Consider the following 11,188-nt stretch of genomic DNA (forward strand, 5'->3'; position numbering starts at 1 on the left):
GTTACATTTGAAGCCGAAGTAGCGAGATAAAAATGAAAGAAAACTCTTAATATTTTGACCGCTTAACTGTGGTGTGCTATGGGGGATTAGTCTTAATAAGATATCAAAGTTAGTTGCTCTATCTAGACAACGAATTTAGCTGATTCCAATTAGGTGTAATCCGAGGTGTAAGTTGGACATTGTGTAAAAATTACAAATATGCCAAAATATTAGGTTTGAAATTCGTGCATCTCATGATTTGATATGTATATGCATAAAAGCTCATAAAATGTGTTGCCGATAGGGGAGGGGTCTAGTCCAATTAAAAAATCGTGAAAATCTGTGTTGACGTTCCTTTATTTGATAGGCCTATATATATTCTTGAACTTTTAAAAATTACTTAAGTTTGACATGCTTTATTTGATTATTTCATATTGAAAGCTGCTGAACTTAAATGCATTTAAAAAAAAAGATATGAACTCGAATGTAGGATTAGGCTTAAGGGCTGGGGTATGAACGTTTGGACAGTATTTATTGTGGGACATTAGAGCACATCAGACATAATTGCATTCTGAATACGAAGAATGCCATTCTGATATCAAATAATTTTGATTTTTGAAATTCGCAATTTAATACACATTTTATGGCAAATCATTAAAATTGATATTTTTGATATTTAACAGTACTTGAAGTAAACTTTATAAATCTGATGATTTGTACTTAAAGTGTATGTAGGTGGGATGAAAAGCCGACGATCAATTGAAAATTTTGACCTTTCGTATTGAAGATATGGATTTTTTTCCCAAAACACCAAAAAAAAAATAGGTCTTTTGGGAAAAAAATCCATATCTTCAATATGAAAGGTCAAAATTTTCAATTGACCGTCGGCTTTTCCTCCCTGCTACATACACTTTAAGAATATGTCATTAGATTTATAAAATTTACTTCGAGGACTGTTATATATAAAAAATGTGAAAAATATACAATTTTAATAATTTGACATAAAATTTGTATTATATCGTGATTTTCAAAAAATGAAAATTATTTGATATCAGAAAGACATGCTTCGTATTCAGAATGCAATTCGATAGGTCTGAGGTGTTCTCATGTCCCACAAAAATACTGTCGAAACGCAATAAACGCTCATTTTAGATCCCTTAAACATGAACAAGAAATAAATCATGAAAAACGTGGGCCTTCAAGCTGACATTCATTAGGCCTATATTATTAAAGACAAAAGGGAGAGGAAAAAAAGAAAAGAAAAACGAACTGAAAAATTCCACATCATCGATAAAATAACATGGGAATCGAACTCTCAACCTTCCGCACTGCACACCTTCGCTCTGTCCACTAAGCCATCGCAACTTGTTCGGGCAAAGGGTATTCTTTTGCTATCTTATTTCTCGTTCAACATGTTCAAGGATCTCACTCAACAACAATCTTTTCAAAACTGCTTGTACTTCAGTTAAATGAGATGATACTTCCTTCTTTGACGACTACAATATTTTGTTACACAATAGAGTATTTTGCATTTATAAAATATAAACTGCTCAAATAAAGAAAGTCCGCAGTCATGTAACTCGTCCTACTTCAAAACCTGATCTTGTTATGGCAATTTGATTGATACGGTCGTGTGCGGGATCTTGTTAGCTCTAATTTGATACCAAATTTTCTACCAAACACTCAACAGTAACAAGGAGTGATACCAGTTTATGGCATTTGGTGCATTTTCAAAAGTTGCAAATCAAAACGATACACGCGGTCGAAATTGCTTAGCGTGGCAATGTGGTCAAGCTTGTTTGCCCACGATGAACCCATGTCGACTATCCGAAGTGCGCGCTTTTTTTAAATTGTTAATTTAAAACGCATGGATTGTTACAGTGCTTTACTGATGAATACTAGGGCACGATGCGATCGATAGGACCTAGCGGTTGTTTCGGGCTATGTTAATGGTCGAGCTCTGCCATTCACCTACAGATCCGCGTGCTCCGTTTTTAATTTGCAACTTTTGAAAATGCACCAAATTTCATATACAGGTATCAATCTCTGTGAATTTAGAGTTTTGGGTAGCAAATTTGGTATCAAATTGAGCTAACAAAATTCTGCACACGCCTTTATCAATCAAATTGTCATAACAAGATCAGGGGGTTCGATGTAGAACAGGTTACATGACTGCGGACTTTCTTTATTTGAGCAGTTTATAACAATAGACGTTTTTAATTGCTATATTAATCAATATAACATGTATAATAGACAGCGCCGGCTGGGATCCATTTCGTGAAGCATCGTGACACTTGCAACGTGCCCTTACGACACGAGGACTCAAAGAACGCAACTTTTCAACATACGACTAGGTTATTCCACCGCTGAAATTTTAATACAAGCTGTGGTTAATTAATGTTTATCACAACAGAAAAGCATTAGACCGGCGTTTCCTCAAAGCTGTAGATATAACCATTTTAGTGATCGTGACATGCATTTTCTCTCATTTTTTAGGCTACTTCGCGCACCAAAAGCATTCATTTTTTCCACAATAATTCAACTTTTACACGTTATTCTTTGCCTTATACTCATGTTTCATATCTTATCTATGGGCTCAATATGGAAATGAAGGGAGAAACGACTCGTGTATTCCATTTTTTTGATGTTTTCTGAAAAACCGTATTTGCCACCTGATTTTCAACATTGTGTTACGTAATAGCAGAGGTCACGCCGGTAAAATTACCGGAAGTGAGCTAAGTTGCTGTCGTACTGTCAATATAATAATTATGTGACCTGCTAAAATGAAATGAGTATAAGTCGCAAGTTGGCAGTTTTGAGACATCCAGGCCGTCGACTGAGTTGATGGCGTTGTTTGCCGCGCACCTGTTCAAGCCAGAGGTATCTGTAGTCCTTTGTGAATCGGGCGGCACAATGGGTCGGCGATAAGGAAACAAAGACCACCAACGCAGTAGCCAGGGTATTTCGAAACTATTAAGGGTATACGATGTATTGTTGGTCGAAACAGCAACAAAGAATGTAGTTCACAGCATCTTGCGAATGGTAGCGAGCTTTAGCAAAAATTGCATTGCACAATTCATAGCGAGCGTGTAGAAGAATTCAAATAGCGCAGATACACTTTTTAGGTCATGTGGTTCTTGAGTTATGTTGTAAAGAGGGCTGAAACAACAACACTTTTGTAAAACGTACATAACTTTTATAAGTTTTCAAAGTATATGATTTGTAGAATGAACTTTTGCAAAACACCAAAGTGTTATTTTCAATAATATATTGATTCAGATCATGAAAATCGATTTTTTAGCTGCGTCGACCAACAATAGAGAGTTCCCGTGTTTTGGGTTACCCGCCATCTTGAAGGGAAACCTAAACTCCGTTTACAATTTTCAGAATACCAACACTCGCGCAATAATTAGCAAATGTTATTTTGTAGAATGTAGCACCAATAGGGTCATTGACCAAATCAAAGGAATGAGGAATACGGCGGTGCGAATCACGTTATAAACACTATTGTAGTCCGTTCCGCTTGAAAACACCTTGTATACCCTTAACTGGCGAATTTAGCAGGTCGCATTACGTGTTTAGTATTAATAGTATCTATTTACACCTTTACACTACAATACCTGCACTCCGTCAACAAAACTCATGCATTTTTGAAACGCAGTTGACAACGATCTAGGAACTGCCCACAACATAACACGACGAGGCGGAGGATTGGAACTAGCCATGGTTAGACTTGCTTGCCAGTCCTATATACGCCGTACCTATGTATATTAAGGACTGGCTTACGCCATTTTGGATGTCAATGGGAAATACACACTTAACGATTTGCGCCGGTTAGAAACTTGAAAAAAAATCTTAAAAATTTTATCAATGTATATAAAAGTGGTACCAACCTTATTGTGCTTGCTAATTTAAGACTCGGTTGAAACAAAATTAAGGATCGAATGCAGTTTGTGTCCAAAAAGGCAAAATTATCGTCAAAGTTCTGCCGAAATCGGCACCCTTGCGAAGGGTTCAGAATTCGAATCGGGAACGAAAATATCCGATCTTTGCGATCAAAAACACAAAATTACAACTTTAAACATACTATTGGCAAAAGACATTATTACCAAACAATATAGAATAGAAAATTTGACATCATTTTCTCAAAATATTGAAGAAATTTGCTCACTAGACATCGAAAAAGTACGCAATCCAATTCCCGTTCAAACGCGTGAGAAACTGAAAGTGCATAATCCCGACTAAGCCATGGTACATACGATGGACAAAGTTTTCCTTCGTTTCACTTTCCAGTTGTTCACACGAACTGCTACCTGTTGCATGAGCTTGCATGCATCAGTGCATAGTGCATTATTGTATTGTATAGACTAGAGTACAATCAGAGAGTAGTTATTCTTGAGAGGGCACTCACCTCATTTGCATGGCAAAATTACCCGTCTCCTCTGCAGCCAATTTGGTTTCGCTCCATCGAAATCAAGCTGGTCACGGAGGAGACTACTTTCCTTTGTGTTTGTTCATTTGTGTATGGAGAGCCCTTCTTGGAGTCCGTTTGGACTCAGGCTACGCTCTCAGCTAGAGTCCGACGCTGCATTGTACTAGAAACACCTTCTCTGTGAACTCGCTAGAGCAAGGAAAATAAAAATTGGTTTCATTACTAGGCCTATCTGTTTTTGAGCTTTTTTGCAGGTCTGCGACCATGGTGTTACCACAACTGTCTTTGCGTCATTAACATGTGCTGGAGTCTAGCACAGGTCAACCAAAGTCCCGGATTTTAATAAGACAATAATGATTGACACACACACCAGGAAGTTTCTCATCCAAAAGAATGAGAAAATTTAAAATTCTCACCATTTTGGCCGTTTCTCATCAAAATGTCCGTTTTCTCATCCAAAACTTCCTTTAGTGTATTAAGTTAGCTTAGGCCTATTGATCCTAAATTTGCTGGTAGGGTAAAACTCGTTTTAGGGGGTGTTTAAAAAGTTGGCCACACATGCGTATAGGCCTACATTATCATACTTGAGTGCCCCTTCCCCCTCCCCGGTGAAATTTGAGACTCATTTGGTCACCGTCCTAAGCGTCCTTGCCCACACGAGTCGCCCAGGAGTAGGCCCTACCCGGCATTATTAATTAGTGGTTAGCCTCCCTAAATACAGTCGCGTATCGTGTTGTCAATTATCGTTACTTGTGTCCGATGGATATGACCCCATGTATAAGTAGTCTTCATAGAATTCACACAGTCTATGCCATGTCATTTACGGATACAAAGAGGATAATAATGTTGAGGGCGCCCACAAAATCTTACACCGTCTTACACAATGTTCCAAGGCAAAGTTCAGTTTAATATTTACTCATCGTACAAATACAGACGTTTTATTATGTGATGATGTTGTCTGGATGGGTGGACAGTTGTCACACTGTGGAAAAACAACAACCGGGAATCCGCATTCATTTACAAATAGCATTAAATTAGTATCACATAGTGGCCTCCGTGCAGTGGAAAACCTTAATTCTTTCATCAAAAAGAAATGAAAATGACAAAAACAACCGGATCCACCTGTACGCCTATAAAATGGGCACAGAAATTTGTCTCAAATATGAATGAATTTTAAGAAACATACGGGATATGATGAACCAATGACCTGACGCCATGATAGTAGGATCTATTTAGTCGTTTTATATACAATGTATATACCGTGTTGTCATAATACCAATATTTGACATTATATAACGAGTAATATTTAGTATTGTAAATATGCAGTTCATATGCACAAACGAACACTGATCTTTATGATATTCAGGTTGTTGTACATCTCATATAACATGTCATATAGGAGGTCATATGTGTTGACCTTCTCCTATTGTATTTGTTCATCTGTGTATGGAGAGGATTAGCGCCATTAAAACTCCATCAGTATTTGGGCGTAGTTCAGTGAACTCACCAGATTGCTATTCCAAGTACTTTGATAAATACAGATAATATGTATTAATGGGTCGAGGCGATTGCATTGAAAAACTAATAAATTATTCATAACAGTTACGTAATCAATCGATAGTGCGGACACTTTTCATTTACAAACCACCAAAATTCGTAATCTTTTAGCGTTGGAAAAGAAACCACGTGAATAGAGTGTCATAGCCCTGGTACAATCTGAGGGGTGACACTTCTCCTGAAGCATGGCAGAATGACCCCTCTATTGTGTTTGTTCATTTGTGTATGGAGAGCCATTATACTAGAAATACCTTTTAAAAGCATTAAATTAGTATCACCCTGGCGGCCCCGTGCACTGGAAAACCAGAATCTGTTATTTAAAAAGAAACGAAAATACAAAAAAAAAAAAACCAGATCCGCCTGTGTACATATAAATGGGTAGCAAAATTGGTCTCTAATATTAATGAATTAAAAGAAACATACGGGATATAATGAACCATTGACCTGACGCCATGATGGCAGAATTTATTAGTCGTTTTATTCCATGTTTTTATAGTATGTCAAAATCCCACTTCTTGTTTAAATTATAGTGACTTATTTTTTGCATGTTCAATGTGCAGTCCATATGCACAAATGAATACTTATCTTTTCGATATTGAGCTTTTTGTACAACTCATATAACATGTCATTAAGGGGTCTAGAATGAGCGTTTATGGCGTTTCGACAGTATTTTTTGTGGGACATGAGAGCACCTCAGACGTATCGAATTGCATTCTGAATACGAAGCATGTCTTTCTGATATCAAATAATTTTCATTTTTTGAAATTCACGATATAATACAAATTTTATGACAAATTATTAAAATTTGATATTTTTCAAATTTTTGATATATAACAGTCCTCGAAATAAATTTGATAAATCTAATGATATATTCTTAAAGTGTATGTAGCTGGGAGGAAAAGCCGACGATCAATTGAAAATTTTGACATTTTATATTGAAGATATGGATTTTTTTCCCCAAAAAAAAATTTTTTGGTGTTTTGGGGGAAAAAATCCGTATCTTCAATACGAAAGGTCAAAATTTTCAATTGATCGTCGGCTTTTCATCCCACCTACATACACTTTAAGTATAAATCATCAGATTTATAAAGTTTACTTCAAGTACTGTTAAATATCAAAAATATCAATTTTAATGATTTGCCATAAAATGTGTATTACATTGCGAATTTCAAAAATCAAAATTATTTGATATCAGAAGGCCATTCTTCGTATTCAGAATGCAATTCGATATGTCTGATATGCTCTAATGTCCCACAATAAATACTGTCCAAACGTTCATACCCCTTCCCTTAAAGCAGGTCATATCAGGGAACCTCTATTATTATCGGGAATTGCCTGTTACACATGATCGCACACAAGGTCGTAGGCAATTGGTCGGACCTCATCTGCCCAGAACATATTGACCCAGGTCAGCATACCGCCATATCCTTCCCCCGGGATCCTTCCCGACATAAATTCGTAATCTTTTAGCGTTGGAAAAGAAACCACGTGAATAGAGTGCCCTCTCAAGAATAACTACTCTCTGGTACAATTCTAGATTAACCTCTTGGCCTTCAATAGTACTGGTCAACAAATTTGACCTTGACGTCGCCTTGACGGTGAAATATTAAAAGTAAACTATTGGCAAGAATTAAATTTTCACTAAATGAGAAAAAAAATCTGTGCCCGTTATCACTTAAAAACGTCTTGACCCCCTAACTGTGTATCGGCCTATGTGATCAAGCAAAATTAGTCGGAAATCTGATATATTCATTTTCGATAGCCAAACAAAGACAATAATTTCTTTTTTTTGCATATTGTTTTGGAAACACTTTAAACTGTTCATATCTTTGGAACTAAATGTTTCAGTAATTTCAATGGGGTTTTCTGCAAAATGTAGCTTTGCAAATTAATGTTTTATACAATCATATAAAAAACTAAAGATTGAATATGTCCGACTTCAGACTGATTTTGCTTGATCACACCACATTATATAAAATAAAAATGAAAGAAAAAAATATAAATAAACAAAAGAAGAATCCGCTGAGTAATATGAGTGCACTCATATAGCATTTCATGGTTCAGCAAAAATATGATGTTAGTGTCGAATTCGTAAGTGGCTTTCCCAGCAAACACAAAACGTTTTACAGAAAACGTTTACATGTCGGGTTATATAAAGGATATAAAACGTTTAAGATATTTTTGAAACTTGATGCAAAACATTCCAACATAATGTTATTAAATGGTGACAAAATAGTATATATATTTTACAATAACATTTTGACAATATTTTCAAAATGTTATTGTAGTGCTTTTTCATATAAAACGTTTTAAAAATGTTTTCATGACCTTCATAACCATAACCCGATATTTAAATGTTATTAGAACGTTTTGACCAAAGTCAGAAGGCGTTAATTACGTATAACACGTTTATAAAGTTTTACAAATATTTTTGCGTTTGCTGGGTTCGGGGCTGGGTTCGAATTTGACATGGTGACTCGATGAGAATTAAAAGTACTTATTACATACTTTTATACCATCTCCGTGTTAAACGTCACATTTTGTCTTTATATTATATAGATTGCTTTCGCATTTATCATTTGCTCGGTTAATTATCATAGTGTCTATTTCATGCCAAAATCTGACCGAATCTGAGGAATTAAGCATTGGTGAGAAAACAAAGTGCTTCTCAAAGCGAATATCTGATTGTATTTATGCTTTCAATGAAAACATTAAGATAATTTTCCCTCTGCATCTACAAAAACATTATGGTTTTAAACGCATCTCATAAAGCTCCTTGTAATATTTATCCGCCGCTTCAGCAAATTGTATTACATCAGGTGTCAGATCGCTCTTATCCGGTACAAGGTTTTTCGGCGGCTCAAATTTGCTACTAGCAAGCGCTTTCGAGTAACAGCCTCCCCGTTTTTCTATATTTGTCCTCATGATCTTTTCGAAGTGATCCATGTATTGATGATGTCAACGCCAGATTTCCATTGTAAAAAACCTGGACTGAATGGTATTCCAACGGCTTCACAGTATTGTTTCAAGATGGACTCTGGATGAGGATTCCATCCCAGTTTCCTGCTAGTAACGAAGAAGATCCAACATCTCACCGAACTTATACTCAGCAGAACCGGTGACAAAGTCAGCTGGCATGTCTATCAGACGGAACGTGTTTCGCTGCTCATCTGTAAGCGCAAACAAACGCATGATTATTTCCCTGTACGAAGTAAATACTTTTACAGGATCTCGAATAAGGAATGTATGCCCGTGAAGCCTCTTGGTAGAGCGTCATACTTGGCTTCCACAGCGGCCATGTCTTTACAAAAGATTAGATTCTTTCCAAGATAATCTGCTTCAATAGTCTTCTTCACCCAATCGAAGGTGCAGATGACATCATCAAAGGCAAGGGGTGCGTTGAATTTTTAAGCCATGCCAGTCTGTGCTTCTATCTCTGCAACATTGTCTGCTATATCCTGCTTGATGTCTTCACCCTTGAGATGCTTGCCTTCAGGTCTAAATTTCCATGCAGTTCCCTAAAGGCTCGTTTATTATCTGTTATGTAAGACACATCAAAATTCAAGTAAAGCTTGTATGTTACCTTAGAATTTAAACAATACACGTTCTCACTTCGAAAGAATTCGGAGTATGACATTTGGTCCCATTTATAGCTGCTTGACCTTTTACACCTCTTGGCTCTTATCTCCGTAACCACAGATCGCAGATAGTACAAACTATACATTTTTGGAATCCTTGTATTGGTATGAATATTTCGGTACTGGGCGCAATTTTGTACTTCTGTATGACCTTTGACTTCTACTTGTAATATTCATCCGCCGCTGCAGTCCATTCTTGTCAGGAACCGATTTTTATATACTGTGGCGGAAATGGATATCGACGATAGAGGGCCTCCTTCAGTCACGTGGTTTCATTGGCTATATAAGCGGGGTGCAATAGCCAGTCTGTCTGTAGTCCGGCAAGGTCCGTAGAGCTGGCAAAGTATTTGCTCGCGGGCAACTCAACCCAAACCTCCACGTGGTGTCGGATGGATAACGCAAACTTGGGCTCTGGGGAACAGGCTTGGATGCGAGGAAGTCAAGCTAGCGGAGGATCATGCAAAGTAATTTGACCACGTTTTAGCCCTTCCTCGGCGGACTCAGCTCAGCCTGGTGTGGCTCTGAAGAGACACCGTTTGGTTTTTACCACACAGACAGAGGAAAAAACCTGGATTTTATTGTACGAGCATATACAGCAGGAGAAATACAACGAGCGTGGCATAAAGAAGATAGAAATAACCAAGACGCAGTGAAGCAGATAATTACGCATTGTGACTGAATGGAGTTATACAGGTGCAACTTGACAAAGGAGTGAGTACTGGCGCGAATAACCTCAGTCGTTGAAAGCGCCATACAAATCCACAAAAAAAACAACAACAAAAACAGTCTGTCTGTAGCCGTGAGTGTGGTTGGTCGATGACTGGCCAATTAGCTCTCCCTCTCTTCTAAGCATCCAAATCGCCGCTCTCCGCTCCTGATTCCACTCCGATCTTGGATCAGCCCGAAGCCCAATAAAGGCGTTGAGCCTAATGTTCTCATATCTGTGTGAGTATGAGAGTATTTCATTTGCCAGTGTCAGGTACGATATGGTTCGTACACCCACAGCATCCTAAGCCTTACTTTGCCAATCGCTACTATATATACCGAAGGCCGGTTCCGCTACATTTGGTGGGATTTTTGTGACATTGGACTACTATCAACATCTCAGGGATTGTAGGACGAGCAGAGAGAATGGCGTCCAACTTCGACGATGATCAAGATTGGATGGAGGATTTCCACAGCCAGGTGCAGGAGGAAATCGAACGACTCCGGGAGCGTGATAAACAGTTGGAGTTAGAAGCGAAGGAAGCAGCGAAAAGGAGTTTGGATTTACAAGAGGAGATCAACTTACTGAGAGTGAATGGTGAAGACGAGAGGCAGATATTCGTTGAGGAAATTAAACGCTTACGGACAAAACTAGCAAGTGATTTAAGCCAACCAAGGATTGAGCCACCGCCAGAGTTCGGCTCAGAAACAGTGTCTTCTGCTGACAGAAATCCCCAGCAGCAGTACGGGGAGACGGTCAATATCTCCGGAGGGGAGAGGCATGTTGCAGCTCGTGGCTCAGATGAGGCTGACCACGTGGAGTATGCAAGAGCATTAACTCCGGGAGAAGAGCAGGAGCAACGCCAATTTCAGGAGA

Source organism: Amphiura filiformis, chromosome 17, assembly GCF_039555335.1.
Source record: "Amphiura filiformis chromosome 17, Afil_fr2py, whole genome shotgun sequence".
In the NCBI taxonomy this organism is placed as follows: domain Eukaryota; kingdom Metazoa; phylum Echinodermata; class Ophiuroidea; order Amphilepidida; family Amphiuridae; genus Amphiura; species Amphiura filiformis.